Source organism: Cnephaeus nilssonii, assembly GCF_951640355.1.
Source record: "Cnephaeus nilssonii genome assembly, chromosome: 3".
Taxonomy (NCBI): domain Eukaryota; kingdom Metazoa; phylum Chordata; class Mammalia; order Chiroptera; family Vespertilionidae; genus Cnephaeus; species Cnephaeus nilssonii.
The window spans coordinates 41394491-41412474 of NC_137074.1; the positions used below are offsets into that span (position 1 = coordinate 41394491).

The window sequence follows — 17984 nt, forward strand, 5'->3', positions numbered from 1 at the left end:
ACTGTGGAAAACAGTATGAAGTTTCCTCAAAAAGTTAAAAATGGAACTCTCATTTGACCCAGTAATCCCACTTCCAGTACTATATTCCAAGAAACCAGAAACACCAATCAGAAAGGATATATGCACCCCTATGTTCATAGCAGCACAATTTACAATAGCTAAGATTTGGAAACAACCTAAGTGCCCATCAGCAGATGAGTGGATTAAAAAACTATGGTACATGGCCCTAACTGGTTTGGCTCAATGGATAGAGCATCAGCCTGCAGACTGAAAGGTCCCAGGTTTGATTCTGGTCAAGGGCATGAACCTTGGTTGCTGGCATATCCCCAGAAGGAGGTGTGCAGGAGGCAGCTGATCGATGTTTCTCTCTCATCAATGTTTCTAACTATCCTCTCTTCCTCTCTGTAAAAAAATCAATAAAATATATTAAAAAAAAACAACTATGGTACATCTACACAATGGAATACTACACCACTATAAAAAAGAAGGAACTTTTACCATTTGCAAGAACATGGATGGAATTGGAGAGCATTATGCTAAGCAAAATAAGCCAGTAGGAGAAAGATAAATATCACATGATCTCACTCATAGGTGGGATATAATGATCAACATAAACTGATGAACAAAAATAGATCCAGAGACAAATGGCAGGGGAGGTGGGGGTGCAGTTAGAGATCAACCAAAGGACTTGTATGCATGCATATTAGCATAACCAATGGACATAGACACTGGGGCAGTGGGGACTTGCCCTGGAGGTGGGAATGGCTGCGGGGGGGGGGGGGGGGGGGAGGGAGGGTGTCAATGCAGGAGGGGGCGGGGGGAGGAGACATATGTAAAACTTTAAACAATAAAAAAAGTCACCTGAGCTCACGCCATTCTGACAGTCATTTTACTGTCATCTTCTGTCTCCTAAAATCAGCCTGAATTGCCTTTGCTCCTTTGCTCAAAGATTAGTTGACTATATTTGTGTGATATATGTGATATATTATAGATTATATACACACACACATCAAAAATGGCCTAAAGCAGACATCCATGTAATTACAGTTGTAAAATGAAGACATTTTGGGAAGAACATTGTATCATAGTTCATTCATTTGCAGTGGCTCTTTGCTCCTCTTTCCAGTGGTAATTTTAGAAATGAGTGTCAAATTTGAAATGAGCTCTGCTAAGTTGGGATTTTGCTGCTTGAACTCTGCACTGGGTCCTCAAATACACTGATGGGAATGTAGCTCCTCTTGCCCCTCCAATGTGTGAAGAAGCAGCCACACTTCAACAGAATAGGAGGAAAAATCTAGAACTATTTCAAGTTTTATCTTTTTGTATATGAAAATTAAAATAATAATGAAAAAAGGCATGAAAAGGCATGGAATAAACTTAAATGCATAAATATTACGTGAAAGAAGACAATCTGAAAGGCTGCTTACTATATGATTCCTGCTATATGACATTTTGGAAAAGGCAAAACTATAGGGACAGTAAAAAGATTAGTGATTGCCAGAGGTTATGGGGGGGAGGGAGGAAAGAATAGTCAGACACAGGACTTTTAGATCCCATTTTTAGTGCAGTAAAACTACTCTTCATAGGATTATAAATTTTTTGTCCAAACCCATAAAAGTATAATACCAAGAGTGAACTTTAATATAAACTATAGAGAGAAACCAAGATTGAAGCATAGGTAAATACCTGAAATTGCTGCCTCGCACAACCACTTCAAAACTACAACTAAAAGACAAAACGGACATCATCCAGAACCACAGGAAGGCTGGCTGAGTGGAAATTCTACAACTAGAAGGAAAGAGGAAAGCACACTGAGACTCAGAGGAGGTGCGGAAGTGAAGTGCAGAGGTACAAAGGTGCGAGCGCATGCGCACGTGCATGGAAAGGGCTGGCAACTGAGGACGCAGTTGTCTTTCTCAATCGGGAGGGAGGCACAAACTCCCAACTGCTCTGAACTCCAGTTCTGGGCGAGACTCTGGGGACCCAGACTCATACGGGGGAGAAACTGGACTATCTGGCATTGGGCGGAACTCAAGGGTGGCTTTCTCTCAGAGGTGCTTGCAGCAATTACCATGGGACACTGAGACCCGGGGCCTCTTAGGGCAGGCTGAGGATCAGCCATAGCTGTTTGCTCCGCCCTGTCGATTCCCTGAGACCCCGCCCCACCCAAGCTGTGCCCAGAAGATTTTGCATATGAATGGCCTGGCCCTTTGCAATCTAAAATTACCTAACAAACTGCAGCTGGGTCAGAGAGACCCAGAACATCCAAAAGAAGGCACAAGGCCCCACAGCAGTTTGCATCGCTTCACAGCTGGGCCTCATCTGGGCACCTCCAAACCCCAAACAAAGAAGAGGAATCTGCAGATCTCTCCATAGTTCCTGCTAGGTGGCCTCAGGCAGAGGCTAAATTAGCACCTCCTTGGAGATCCAAGAGCCAGTATACCCAGGGGTCAGAGTGGGACCCTCCAGATTACAACTCCTCAGATCCATAAGGGACACACTCAGGGGGAAGACTCAGTGAGCACCAAAGCCCCACTGAAGCAAGTCCTGCCTCATAAGGATGTCTTCAGCACAGCAGTTCTCCCATTCTAGTTGAAGCTGGTCCTCACAGCCAATTGGCCTGGAGGTCAATTCCACCCAGTGATACCAACAACAATCAAGACTTAACTACAACAAGACTGTGCACACAGCCCACAAAGGGGTGCACCAAGAGTGTCCACCTCAGGTAACTGGGGAGGCTGAGCCACTGGGCCCTATAGGACACCTAGCACACAAAGCCACTCTGTCAACACAGGGAAGCAGCCAAAATGCAAAAACAAAGAAACAGGTCACAAATGACAGAAATGGAGGAAAGCAAACTACTGGATATAGAGTTCAAAACCACGGTTATAAGGTTTTTCAAGAATTTTCTAGAAACCGCTGATAAATTTAGTGAGACCCTCGAGGATATGAAAAAGGACCAACTAGAAATTAAGCATACACTGACTGAAATAAAGAATAATATACAGAGATCCAACAGCAGACTAGAGGATCGCAAGAATCAAGTCAAAGATTTAAAATACGAAGAAGCAAAAAACACCCAACCAGAAAAGCAAAAAGAAAAAAGAATCCAAAAATATGAAGATAGTGTAAGGAGCCTCTGGGACAACTGCAAGCGTACCAACATCCAAATTATGGGTGTGCCAGAAGAAGAGAGAGAGCAAGCTATTGAAAACCTATTTGAAGAAATACTGACAGAAAACTTCCCCCACCTGGTGAAAGAAATAGACTTACAAGTCCAGGAAGTGCAGAGAATCCCAAACAAAAGGAATCCAAAGAGGACCACACCAAGACACATCATAATTAAAATGCCAAGAGCAAAAGACAAAGAGAGAATATTAAAAGCAGCAAGAGAAAAACAGTTAATTACCTACAAGGGAGCACCCATATGATTGTCAGCGGATTTCTCAACAGAAACTATGCAGGCCAGAAGGGAGTGGCAAGAAATATTCAAAGTGATGAATATCAAGAACCTACAACCAAGATTACCCTACCCAGCAAAGCTATCATTCAGAATTGAAGGTCAGATAAAGAGCTTCACAGATAAGAAAAAGCTAAAGGAGTTCATCACCACCAAACCAGTATTATATGAAATGCTGAAAGGTATTCTTTAAGAAGAGGAAGAAGAAGAAAAAGGTAAAGATAAAAACTATGAACAACAAATACATATATATCAACAAGTGAATCTAAAAATCAAGTGAATAAAAAATCTGATGAACAGAATAAACTGGTGAATATAATAGAATCAGGGGCATAGAAAGGGAATGGACTGACAATTCTCGTGGGGAAAGGGATGTGAGGGGTGCGGGAAGAGAATGGACAAAAATCGTACACCTATGGATGAGGACAGTGGGGGGGTGGTAAGGACAGAGGAGGGGGTGGGAACCGAGTAGAGGGGAGCTATAGGGGGGAAAAAAGAGGAATAACTGTAATAATCTGAACAATAAAGATTTATTAAAAACAAATATATATATATATATATATATATATATATATATATATATTATAACTTTCAGTGATTATAATGTATCAATGTGGGTTCATTAATCATAACAAATGCACCACTTTGGTGAGGGATGTTGGTAATGGGGGAGGCTATGCATGTGTGGTGGCAAGTAGTATATGGGAAATCTCTATTTTCGGTCAACTTTTCTGTGAACCTAAAACTTCTATTAAAAAAATTAAGCCCAATATGTAATACTTTCTACAAAAAAAAATGTTAAAAAAAATAAAGTCCACAAACTTGCAACTAGAAGTTGAATAAGTTCTGGAGATCTGTTGTACTGCATAGTGATTACAGTCAACAACACTGTATTATATACCTCTAAGTTGCTAAGAGATTGGATCTTGAATATTCTTACCACAAAAAAAAGAATAATCCTGCAAAAAAAAAAAAAAAAAAGAATAATCCTGCGACATAATAAAGGTGTTAGCTATGGCTATGGTGATAATCTTACTGCAATACATAAATGTATCAAATAAATCCATTGTATACGTACACCTTAAACTTATACAATATATACCAATTATGTCTCAGTTTTTTAAAATAGCATTATAGAAAAATTGCCTTAAAATTCTGTAATTTTGTTTTTGAGATGATTAAAAAGAGAATTTTTAAAAATAATGTTTTTCACATTCTTGAAAATACAAAAGTTTGTATTCTTATCCCACACTCTTTTATATCCTACCACAGCTACCCTCTGTGCTTAGCGGCTCTAAAGATGAAAGGTCATGAGGGTTCCTCGCCGTCGAGCCCAAGAGAGAGCAAGAACCCACAGGCCGACCGCAGGACAGACGGACCAGCACCCAGGGCGCTAAGGAGGCTGAAGGCGGAGCAAACCCCTCGGAGCAGGAGCCCAGCTGAGGAGGCGGGGACCACACGCGACGGGCGCGCGGTCCGATTGGCCGAGCGCCACTGAACCTGCTCGGCCCTTCGATTGGTTCGTGCGGCGACGCGCCCTCTCGGATGCCTCGCTCGGATTGGCCTGTTTCTCGGCCCAGGCCTGGACGGAGGCCAGAGGAGGACAAGAGGCTTCTGTGCGGGATGGAGGGACGACTTGGGAGGACGTCTGAGCTGCACACCTACTAGCGGCTGGGATCCAGGGATATGGCGGCCACCTATGTGATGTCGGTGCTGCTGGTGGCGACTGAGCGGACCGGCGGCAGCGTGTCCCGAGCCCGCTGCTGCGCCCGAGGTAACGGGTGTGTGTGGGGAGGCGGGGGGGAGAGACGGGGAGGTAGGGTTCCTGCCTGTGCTGTTTGGCCCCCTTTAGCCAGGAGAGATGCGCGGGTACCCGGGGGTGGGAGGGGAGGAGGACGAGAGGAAAGAATCTGCCAGTCAGGGAAGTCTGCTTCCAATTCCACCTGCGGGAGGGAGTCCCCCTACAGCCAGCCCTCCCCTTTCTTCCCCTTCCCACCGGCCACCCTTCAGCCTGCCGTTGGCCTCAGTTTCTCCATTTACGAGGTGCGGGGAGTGGCGCTGGGCCTGCCATCTTTTCTGCGCACCTCGCCATGGGTTGGTTGCCAACTTTAGCAATAAAAATACAGGATGCTCTTTAAAGTTACATTTCAGATGAACAACAAATAATCTTTTAGCATAAGTATGTCCCCGATATAAAATAAAAGTAAAATATAAAACAGTGTTATTTGTCGGAAATTTAACGGGGCGTCCTCTGACACTTGGACCCATCCTAACCATTTGCAGAGTGCCTTCCCTGTGTGGGAGTGCGGTGCTCATCCATGCTCTGATGAAACCTGAAGCGGGGCCAGGACGCCTTCCAAGCCCATTTCAGTTCTGCTGTCCTTCATCAGTGTGCAGTTCAAAGAAAGACTCCTGGGGAATTCTTCCTCATTGTTGGAATGAATCCAGTTAACAAAAGCGAATTTATCGTTCAGAAGGGCTGAAGAGTTGTTTTATATTCAAGTTCCCCGCTGTGGCATTTACTTTATGTTTTTGGGAAGAAGTAACTGTATTAAACTGTCAAAGAATAGTTATTTACTATATGATTTTGAAAATATATTTTATATATTAAATCACAGTGGCATGTCATTTGGCTTTGATGTCAGTGGAGAAGGTTATATTCATATGTGTTGCAAGAGATCCCTACATCACTGTAAAGGTAGGGTTAAAGTAGCATAGTGTGTAAAAGCTGAAGCTCAAATTGTGGAATGGGACACACCAGGGTTCAAAGCCCAGCTCCAGCACTTTGGAGGCAGTGGGCAAATTATATAATCTCACTGAGGCTTAGTTACCTCCTCTTTGCAATAGAGATGATAATTTCCACTTCATGGGATTGTTGTATTAAATCCTTGTCCATTGTCTGGGACATTAAAAGTAATTTTACCTGTTATTAGCCATTGTAATTGGACTTTTAATAAGTGTGGGTCTTTGGCATAAATCATTAGATAATCATTACATTTTTAAATTTTAAGTTGAAAAAAGCCAAGCAATTAAGGATATTATTATGGATATCTTGAACTTCAGTGAAAAGAAACATACTGTTTAATAATAATTAAAGCAGATATTTTAGTCTATAACAATTTTACCAGATCAAATATCTGTAAGCTGGGCTAATATAAAAAATATTTATATATCTGTATCTTTCATTGCTCCTCATGTGTAATTTTATATAGTTTCATTTTTTATTGTGTTTTATGTAAATAGGAAGAAACATTATCAGCATCAAAAATGACTACAGGGCTATGGTTGAAGTCAGAAAATGGGTGTATAGTCAGTGGCTGTTTTTAGTGAGGTATACTGAGTATATTTTAAAAACTAGAGGCCAAGCTTTTAGAATTTTTATGTTTTTGTATATTGTTTTATATCCTCAGTGTGTACAGTGTTAAAGTAGTTTTCTTATAAACTATTCCCTGAAATTCCTCTTGGGAACTTTTCCCATTTTTTTCTCCAAAAAACTACAAAACATTTTCACCACCTAGAAAGGAATATGTAATTTTGAAGATTCAAGTTTTAATTTTTGCAACCACTCTTTATTACCCAAGTGATCATAAACATGTCCCTTAACATATCTGGCCCTTGGTTTATTTGTAATATCATAACTAACAAAAACCTTTTCCCTCACCCCCAAGATTTATAAATGCTATCAGTGATTATTAGATACTAGAGGCCCCTTCGTCTTCGCTGCAGACTCAGGCCAGAGTCTGCCGTCTTCGTCTTGTCTGCGACCAGAGTGCTGCTCCTGTAGATCCCTTCGCCCCCCCTCCCCTGCTCTCCCTCTCATAGCAGAAGTCCTGCCCCGCCCAGCCATTCCACGCCTGGACAGCTGGGCAGCCGCCATCTTTGGCCTTCTAATTTGCATATTCCCTCCTGATTGGCTGGTGGGCATGGCTTGGCATAGTGGAGTGATGGTTAATTTGCATGTTTCTCTTAGATTATCCGCCAGGGAAAACTTCAACCATGGATGAATCCAAGTATATGTCTTCTTTGTGCCTACAGCTGGAGAAATTGGTACACTGGGAAAATTTCGTTAAAAAAAAATTAGTTCATGGTAGTCAAGTTCACCTGGGCTTTCATTCTTTTGTTTTATGCAACTGCTGTATCAAATCCTCTTCACTCTTTTCAAAACCCTGATATCTCCTACAAGCCATTCTCAACAAAGATCTCAATGTTATTGAGAAAAATAGAATACCTGAGCTAAGCTTCCTGCCAGGAAATCTGCCCATCCACCTTCATCTGCGCCCATCCAACTTCCATCAAAGTCTATGCCCTGATTCCTTTCCCTCTCCCATCACAGGGATCTCATTACATCCAGGGTTTGACTGTTGGTATTGACCTTGATCATCTGGCTGAGGTAATATTTGTGAGGACTCTCCACTCTAAAGTTGCTCTGAGAAATGATGAACCAGCCAGCTTTTTTTTTTTTTTACTTTTTTAGACAAAGAAACAATATATTTTTTAAGAAGTGACAAGATAAATACACTTAGGTTGGGGTGCTCATTAGTGAGTTTGGGCTTGGGCAGTAAGTTAGTGAAGGAGTAACATGGTTTGTTTATGTAAGCTTTTCGGCCCTGGATTCCTTACCTCTAGTGATGAGGGTGTCTCCCTCAGCTTCCCTGCAGCGAGGAGTGCACCTTTAACTGCAGAGGTATATTTCCTGCATGCAAGGCAACAAGCCAGGGTCAGTGGGCTCTTCTTGCACTAGCTGCTTGTCAAGTAACTTTAATTCAAAGTAATCAATATGCCGTGGTGGAATATTTTGGAATGGCCTGCCCTGGGCCCCAACAAAGTTGTAGGCTTTATTTAGATCAAGGCTGTATAGTCCCAGTTTCCTATTGAACAGGTACTTATTTTTAAAGTGAATGGTAATCAGTGAATACATATAGAACATCTTGCCTTGGAGCTGTAAACAGAGCTTGTTCACTATTTACATGTCTTACACATAGAAGAATAATATAGGAAATGTTCGTTTTGATACTTTTAATTATCTTTAAGAAACAGGATCCCAAGTTTGAAAAGGCACAAAAATCTCATTAAAAATGAGACACTTAACCCTTTGCACTCGCTTGCTTTTTTCTCGATTCCTTTATTCTACTCGGGATTTAATTTTTTAAATACCCCAGATTTTACAAAGCGCGGCAGTAGAATAAAAAACTGGAGTTTCTTTTCATACAAACTTATTTATTTGGATTTTTTTATATTTCAAATTATTGATACATTCAATACAATTCAACATACGAGCTGCTACCGATGCTAACCGTGTCGAGTCACACTCAACATCCAAGTGCAAAAGGTTAAAAGGATTCTATCATGAAGCAGTTTGATTAGTTGTAAATTTGGAAGTGATTCTGTGTTGTGCTGTATAAAAGCTGTTTGCAGACCAGAATTTTAAACTAAATATGAACAGTTCGGCTTTTAGCCATGTGTTTCGGAAATCATTTGATGGAGCCTTTATTTCTGCAGCATAATAACTTAAAGCTTTTGACTTTTAGATCCAAAAGGTAACTCTGGCTCTTGAATACTGTCTGGGAACAACTTGTCGTGCCTGCTTTGTGGAATTGGTGTTCAAAAATGAAATGCAAAAATGCAGACTGTCCCAGCACATACTGGTTATTGGTACTCCAGGGAGAACAGGAGACTTTAAATAGAGGATATCTTTGTAAGTATTACCATGTTTTTCCTAGGGCATTTTTTAACCATAATATGTGGGATATGGTAAAGAAAAATAATTAGCTTAATTGTTTAAGCCAATTGCCATACATGAATATCTAGAGGTAATACTAAGACTTTTTTTTAATATATTATTATTGATTTCAGAGAGGAAGGGAGAGGGGGAGAGAGAGATAGAAACATCAATGATGAGAGAGAATCATTGATTGGATGCCTCCTGTACTCCCTACACTGGGAATTGAGCCCGCAACCTGGGCATATGCCCTGACCGGGAATCAAACCATGACCTCCTGGTTCATAGGTCAGTGCTCAACCACTGAGCCACGCCATCTGGCAAGACTTTTCTTTAATAGACTTTATTTTTTCAGAATGCTGTTAGAGTTGCAGACACATTGAGACAATAGTACGGAGAGTTCCCAGATACCCTGCACCCAGTTATGCATATTATTAACATCTTACATTAGTAGGGTACATTTGTTAAAATTAATGAACCAACATTGGTACATTATCTTGAACCAAAGTCCAGAGTTTATTCAGATTTCCTTGATTTTTACCTAATGTCTTTCTGTTCCAGGATCCCACCGGGGTTGATTACCTTGACAGTTTTGAGGAGTATTGGTCTGATAGTTTTAGAATGCCCTACATTTGAAATTTGTCTGCTGTTTTTCTTTTCTTTTTTTCTTTTTGTAATATATTTTATTGATTTTTTTACAGAGAGGAAGGGAGAAGGAGATGAATAGAGAGTTAGAAAAATCGAAGAGAGAGAAACATCGATGCAGCTGCCTCTTGCACACCCCCTACTGGGGATGTGCCCGCAACCAAGGTGCATGCCCTTGACCGGAATCGAACCTGGGACCCTTGAGTCCGCAGGCCGACGCTCTATCCACTGAGCCAAACCGGTTAGGGCCTGGTGTTTTTCTTAAGGTTAGACTTGGGTTAGGGATTTTGGAGAGGAAGACCACAGAGTTAAAGTGCCATTTTCTCATTACATCAAGGGTTTGATTTGGTATTGACCTTGATCACCTGGCTTAGGTAGTATTTGTGAGGTTTCTCTACTGTAACGTTCCTCTTCCCTTCCTGCTCCATACCATAATTTTTGGAAGGAAGGCTCTATGCACAACCCACACTTAAGTAAGACTTATTTTTTAATTTTCCAAAATGGATCAAGATGCTTGTTTTTGGATGAAGCAAATAAATATGTTGAGCCAAGAGAGAAAAGATCAAATCCATGAGATTTATCAGAAATTAAATACAAGTATTGAGGTATGACATGATGTTTCTGTAGCTGGCAGGTTGGGTTAATTGTTACAGTATAGCTGTGAAGTGCTATATTGTCCCTTCCCCTGCTGAGAGTAAGTGTTTCCTACAATCTCTGTCTGACTCATTTCCGTAGTAAGACAGGGACGCTTGGTCTCAAACATTTTTTTTCTCCAAGTATTATTTATGAAAACTATTATAGCTGCTTAATTAATGTGTCAACATAATTAGTTATTGTCTCTTTTTAAGGTTGTGCTGCTTTCTGCCTGATGCCAGTCGATCTGTTGCAAGTCATCAGTTCATGAGATCCATTTCAAATTCTGGTGAAGAAGGAAGAATTGACCCTTGAAAGGTTCAACATTTTATAATAATTTTGAAAGAGGGTAATGTTATTTTAATTGATATATTTAAAAATTATAGCCAGGATTTTAAAAATATATTTGTATTGATTTCAGAGAGGAAGGGAGAATGAGAGGGAGAGATAGAACATCAATGATGAGAGAGAATAATTGATCAGCTGCCTCCTGCACACCCCCCATTGGAAATCAAGCCACAACCCTGGCATGTGCCCTGACTGGGAATCGAACCATGACCTCCTGGTTCACAGGTCAATGCTCACCCACTGAGCCACACCAGCAGGCCTAGCCAGGATTTTTTTTTTTTTAACCTTTTTATTTAAGCTCTGTGCTAAAATAGCAGAACCTAGTATCGTGTCTATGTATAGTATTTGTAATAAAGCTAGCAGAGTAAACATAAGAAGGAAAATAATGGTACCAGGTAGTAGAAAAACTCAAGATTAACTTTTTTTTTAAGTCCAGGGTATTTTATTCTTAGATTAGATACAATAATATCTGTATTTAGGCGAAATTAACAGAATGAATTTCTAACTGGTCTCTTCCAATGGCAGGGATGAGAGAAATCAAATGGCTTTTTATTGTGACTCTGAGATGAACTCTGGGATTTTACTCTAAAATACTGTAGGGAAGGAAATTGTATGTTCTTTGTGAGTTATGAGAGACCAGCAAGTACATGGGCTGTTCTTTTTCAGAACACGGGGCAAAGGTAGATGGGCTTCTTTTTTTGTTTCGTTTTGTTTTGTTTTGTTTTGTTAATCCTCACCAGAGGATATTTTTTCATTGAGTTTAGAGAGAATGGAAGGGAGAAAGAGACATCAATTGGTTGCCACCCTCTCCCCACCAGGGCCAGGGATCAAGGCCCTTGACCGGAATCGAACCCAGGACCCTTCAGTCCTCGGGCCAGTCCTCGGGCCACTGAGCCAAATTGGCTAGACTGGCTTCTGAGAAAAATATGTGCCAGGAATTTCAGTTTCTGATGTGATAAGAGGGCTATTCCCCAGTATTGCTAATTAAGACACTGTTAATATCTAATTATTTCCTTAATAAATAGAAGCAGAATCTAGTTACAGTGTAGCTGCGAAGTGCTGCATTGTCTTTGCACTCTGCTCAAAATAAAACTGTTTCCTTCCAAGCCCTGTGGCCGTGGTGCTGTAGCCGCCAGGGATGTGTGGTCTCACACATGTTTCCCAGCTTAAATGCTGAGTGGACTAAGGACTCTTTTTTTTTTTTTAATCTTTATTGTTGAAAGTATTACAGATGTCCTGTTTGTTTGTTTGTTTGTTTGTTTGTTTGTTTGTTTTTCCCCATTGACCCCTTCTCCACGCACCCGCCCCTCCCAGGTCTTCACCATTCTTGTCTGTTTAACCAACAACTCTTGAGCATTAAGTCTGTTAATACTTTGCAGGTGGTAACAGAAAGAAACATTTTCAAGAAGGAATTGAGATAAGGGACAAACCACATTTTGATTACTATGACTTATTGGGAGTGCAATTCCTTATTTAATTATAATATCTCCCAACAGTTGGCTTTGAGGGGAAAATTTTAAGTCACCTTTGTCAGTTCAAGCTATGTAGGGAGGATAAAGACCGCACTCCACAGCGAGCTTTATGCCGGCTGTGCAGTTCATGACTCTTCCATGGCCCAGAAGAGTGCTCAGCAGTTTATTTTTAATCAGAATGTGTATATATGCTATCATGTCTCAGGCTCATGATTTTTATGTACCACTAGTATCTATGGTTATAAACTATGATCTGCCCACTACTTGTGAAAACTATATTCTTAGTTAAGTATTTGCCATCTTCATTGAATTACTTGTTTTTATTCCGGTGAATTGACATCATGTATCGCTTTTTAAGTGTGATTTTGTTGGGCATACAACCTCGAATATCAGATAAAGAATCAAGAAAATAATCATATCAACTAGTAATGTGATAAGATGTATTTTAAATGGTACTTTTGGAAGATTCATGGTTGATCAGAACACAGAGGGAAAGCAAATGTGAAATAAAATGTCTAGATTGTGGACTTTATACAGCTGATATTTTTTTTAAAAATCAATAATGTTATTAGATCTGGTTGTCTTAACTTGCACAAGTCTTTTTATATATTACTAGCGTTCCCGTTGCAGGAAAAATCCTGCAATAGGGTTTCCTACTGCACTCTACCCCGCCCCGCCTCCGCTCCTCCCTTGTCCCCCGGCCCGCCTTCTCCGCCAGCCCGCCCTGCCTCCGCTCCTCCCTTGTCCCCCGGCCCGCCTTCTCTGCCAGCCCGCCCCACCTCCGCTCCTCCCTTGTCCCCCGGCCCGCCTTTTCCGCCAGCCCGCCCCGCTCTCCTTCCTTCTCCCCCGGCCCCGCCTCCGCTCCTCCCTTCTCCTCCCCCCGGCTTGCTTGCTTCTCAGCAGCTTTGCTGCCTTCAGCATCTCTTGGCTTCTTTCTATGCAGTCTTGATATGCAAATTAGCCGCCATCTTTGTTGGGGTAATTTGCATACTACTCCTGATTGGTTGGTGGGCGTGGCTTGGTTGGTGGGCGTGGCTTGGGCGTAGCGAATGTCTGGTCAATTTGCATATTTGTCTATTATTAGGTAGGATTATCATCATCATTATTATTTAGTCATGTTGCTCAACTCTTGTGCTTTCTTGGTGATTACTCTATAACTGGGATTTTCTCACCATTTCTGGTAGCAATTTTATTGACTCTGGCACAGGTCAGAGTCATTACATAAATTTAATTATATCTTGCTACTAATGTAAAACTAACTTTGTTTAAAAAAATATAATAGTTGCCGAAACCGGTTTGGCTCAGTGGATAGAGCGTCGGCCTGCGGACTCAAGGGTCCCAGGTTCGATCCCGGTCAAGGGCATGTACCTTGGTTGCGGGCACATCCCCAGTAGGGGGTGTGCAAGAGGCAGCTGATCGATGTTTCTCTCTCATCGATGTTTCTAACTCTCTCTCTCTCTCTCTTCCTCTCTGTAAAAAATAAATAAAATATATTTTTTTTAAAAAAATAAAAATATATAATAGTTGATGAGAATAGGTGACAAGGTGGGGCTCAGAAATGGTGTTGGCCTGATTTGGGGCATGCATTCATAAGTGAAACAATATGTTTGGATAAAGAGTTAGTGTTTCCATATTTGTTTTTCTCTTGTCCTGGTTATTAGATCCAGCCAACACATTTTAATTGGTTGTATTATGTGTATCAGTACAGTGGAGAGCTGTGATGGTAAACATATTTCAATGATTTGTGTTATGTTATAGTGTATGAGGTGATCAGAAAACACTGATAAATATCGGTTACCATAGAAAATTTTTGGAGTTTCCCCTTCCCCCCAAAAAAACCCTACATATACTGGAAAAGTTTTAAGTGCTATATCAAGTCTGTCCAATAGGACTTTCTGCAGTGATGGAAATGTTCTCTGTCATTGCTGCCCAACACAGCAGTGATGGGCCACATGTGGCTATTGAAATGTGGTTAATTCAACTGAGGACCTGAATTTTATTTACTTTTTAATTTTTTAATTTTAATTAATTTAAACTTAAATAGCCATATGTGGCTAGTGATTATTATATTGGACAGCATAGTCCTAAATGATAGTTAACAATCCAGAATTTATATTTGCAGTTTATAGTTCCAAATATGTTCAAAGGGTTACATGACTGTTCTTTTTGTTTTGTCCCTGGTGTTGACATCTGTCCCAGGCTGACACCTGCTCTTGGCCCACTTTGGTATGGGATTTAATTTCACTGCCCCAAACACAATACTGTCCTCTGTTTTATAAATAATAACACTCAAGATGCCTGATAGAATCTGCTCTTGCAGCCAGATGAATTCTTTGGTACTAACTACAAAAGAAGACTTTTATTTTTCCCTAGATATTGTGATGAGCATCTAGTGCTCCAATTACAAGTACTCTGTATAAACTTGGCAAGTAAATAGCCACTGATAGTTAACAAGTAGCTCATAGTGTTAGTAGTTCACGTAGGATTTGGTAAGTAATATTCACATGAATAACTTTTCTTCTGTTCAGAGTTGGCAGGAGGAGGAACATTTGGGAGGAAAACTGTGGCCATAAGTATTGAAGAAGACGAGCGTTCTTCACGACACTCAGACTTTCCACCACACTGTAGTGGAAGAAATTTTTTTTAATTAAATTTATTGGAGTGACATTGGTTAATAAAATTATGTAGATTTCAAGTATACAAGTCTATGATATATCATCAGAATATTGCATTATGCCCTAGCTGGTTTGGTTCAGTGGATAGAGTGTCGGCCTGTGAACTGAAGGGTCCCAGGTTCAATTCCGATCAAGGGCACATGCCCTGGTTGCGGGCTTGATCCTCATTAGAGGGCATGCAGGAGGCATCTAGTCAATGATTCTCTCTCATCATTGATGTTTCTATCTCTCTCTCTCTCCCTCTCCCTTCCTCGCTGAAATCAATAAAAACACATATTTTTTAAAAAGGCACTCGGAAGTTTAAGGAACCCTTATTTTATGATGTATACACCAGTGTGTTCACATTTCCTCCCCGCTACACACAAGACAACTTATCAGCAAGAAAGTCCTTTATGTGGCTTCGCTTGGAACTTCATTCCCTCTAAATTCTAAATTCTAGTCCACATACTCTCCAGTACACTCATCTTCAACCACAACCTCTATATATTCATTTAGAACACTCTGCCCACACCTCCCTGCCCCCAACCTCCTCACCCCACCCAGCAAGCTCCCTGTCTTGGATGAGTAACCATCTGGCACCTTTGCCCTCCTCTCCTCGGTTCCCGTCCTTCCACCCCAACAGCCCCAGAACCTCAGGTCACCCCGTCTTCTCTGCTCCTACAACACCCGCCAGGCTGCTAGGGAAGGTGTGACACCCAGGCAGGCAGCATCCCTGCCCATGGCCATACCCAGCTGTGGGCAGGGCACTCCATGCTGTGTGGCTGTCCTTCACTTGTCCCGACCTTCTCCCTCTCCCAGCCTCCTCACCAGCCATGCTAAGTCTCCCCCTCTCCGAGGTCTCTCTTCCTCACTCTTAGCTGATACGTTTACTTCCTGCCTCAGAGAGAAAGGAGAAGACTTCACACAGTGTCAGCTTCTCATTCCCAGGTGTGTCGGATTCCCAGACTCCCACCCTCCATTCCCTCTCTGAGGCACACTGAAGGTCAGGGCGAGGCGCTCACTTGAGGCACAACATTTGAGGGGACATAAAAAAGTGTAGTAATAAAAATCAATCCTATTTAAATGTAAAGTTCTTTTTAAACATTAAAATTAATGCAAAAATCCACAATAAACAAAATATCAGAATTTAAATAGAGACAGGATCCTACCCAACATTTACTTAGCCTGCCTCACTCGCCTCACCCTAATCCTGTGGCTGACTGTATGCAGCCCACGGGTGCTGAATGTTTCAGACAGGCAAGTAATCTCGATTCTGCATTCATCTATACATAATGGAAACAGGTTTCACTGAAAAACACTTACACTTAACTATATTCAATACAGATTTTCACTTAAAAAAAACACATTCTGAACCATTGAGTGCAGACCTGCAATTTGAAGAAACAACCAGTAGAGGGATCCGAAATTCTCTCCTACTGTAAAAGGACCATCTTCCCTTCTGAGCATTGCCATAACAAAAACAAACCCCAATGTTCATAGAAGTAGGTGATGTAATCCAAAGGGAAGACTAAAGGAGTAGGACTAGGACTATCAGGAAAAAAAAATAACTAAATCATTTAATTATTCCATTCTGACTTCAGCCTCCTCCTTATTGGGGAAATAAAGTATTATAATGAAACCTGCCCCTCTGAATATCCCTATATTTTCTGTATGGAAATACATTCAAATTTTAGTTCTCTTTTTCTAGTCTGATTAGTTTCATAGGAATTGTGGTCTCATATTAAAAATCTAATATGCAAAGTACCCCATGATGAGGATTTCTAGGCAGTTACAGTAAGAGTCCATTTTACTACTTTGTACCTTTTACTTTTAATCTTTCAAGTCCCATGGTAGGATAATTCTTGGGTCTTTCCCAAGGTTGGCAAAGGTAAGAGAAAATTACCTGTAAATTCTTTATGCTAGCTACATCAGTTTCCACATACTATAAATTTCTCTTCCTAGCTTGTTTTGGAGATCTATTGCTCCCCATTAAACAAATGTGCCCCTGTTAAAACCAGTCCAGGAGCCAAATGGGCATGTTCAAAGAAATCAAAAATCATTCAGAATTTACTGGAAAGCTTGTGTTTCGACTTGGTAGATTGTCTCAGTAAATCCACTGTCCTGATGCTGAAAAGCATAAATGGTTGCTATGTAGTAGTGATTGCTTATCGGCCAGTGGTCGGCAAACTCATTAGTCAACAGAGCCAAATATCAACAGTACAACGATTGAAATTTCTTTTGAGAGCCGAAAACCGACTTCTGCACATGGGCCACGAAGTTTCAATTGCACTGTACGTGCGCGCCCGCACGTGGTATTTTGTGGAAGAGCCACACTCAAGGGGCCAAAGAGCCGCATGTGGCTCGTGAGCCGCAGTTTGCCGACCACTGGCTTAATCCTATCTGCCTCCGTAGGAAGGGGACAACCTGAAGTTGAATTTATACCTCATTTTTTTAACTATGGGAAATTAAGGATGCTCTTAGTGTTATATCACTTATTAATTCGAATTTGAGGAAGTTTCAATAGTATGACTTCTAGAAAAGACAAAATTCTACTCAGTAACTGTCTTGGGTGTTTCGTGACTATGACTTTAGCTATGAAATGTTAGCTACGCTGTGGTTAGGGCCATTTTGGGGTTATGCCTCCACAAAGAATAAGTTAGTTCTTGATTCAGTGATAGTCCAAAGACTTTAAATTCCAACTTGGCATGGATGTGGGCACAGGGGAAATGGGTTACATTACCATTTCTCACTGTTGGCCACCTGAGATCTGCTGTGTGTGCTCAGCAACAAGATCCCCATGGACATAAACTAAGTGTTTACTTTTCCTCACCAGTTACACGTGGGGGTGGATTTCTGTTCACTGGTGTGGAAAACTAAAGGCAGAAATGCTGAATGAACAAACACACACAGACAAGCCCTGAGTCTTTGCCAAGGATACTGGTTCCGTGGGGATTATAGAGTACTGTTATATTTTAAAGACATTATGCTAAAACATTAAAATGTTCCATTAACGAGCTTGATTATGCAGATTTTGAAACAAAGAAGCTGAACTA

The 17984-nt window shown here is 41.1% G+C and overlaps 1 long non-coding RNA gene across 1 annotated transcript; it reads left to right on the plus strand.

Moving 5' to 3' along the window:
- Nucleotides 1-5077: 5077 nt before the first annotated feature.
- On the plus strand, nt 5078-13395 carry LOC307097307. Its single transcript, XR_013813346.1, has 3 exons — nt 5078-5234; nt 8989-9155; nt 10673-13395. It is a non-coding gene; the product is annotated as an uncharacterized lncRNA (long non-coding RNA).
- The last annotated feature ends 4589 nt before the right edge of the window (nt 13396-17984 follow it).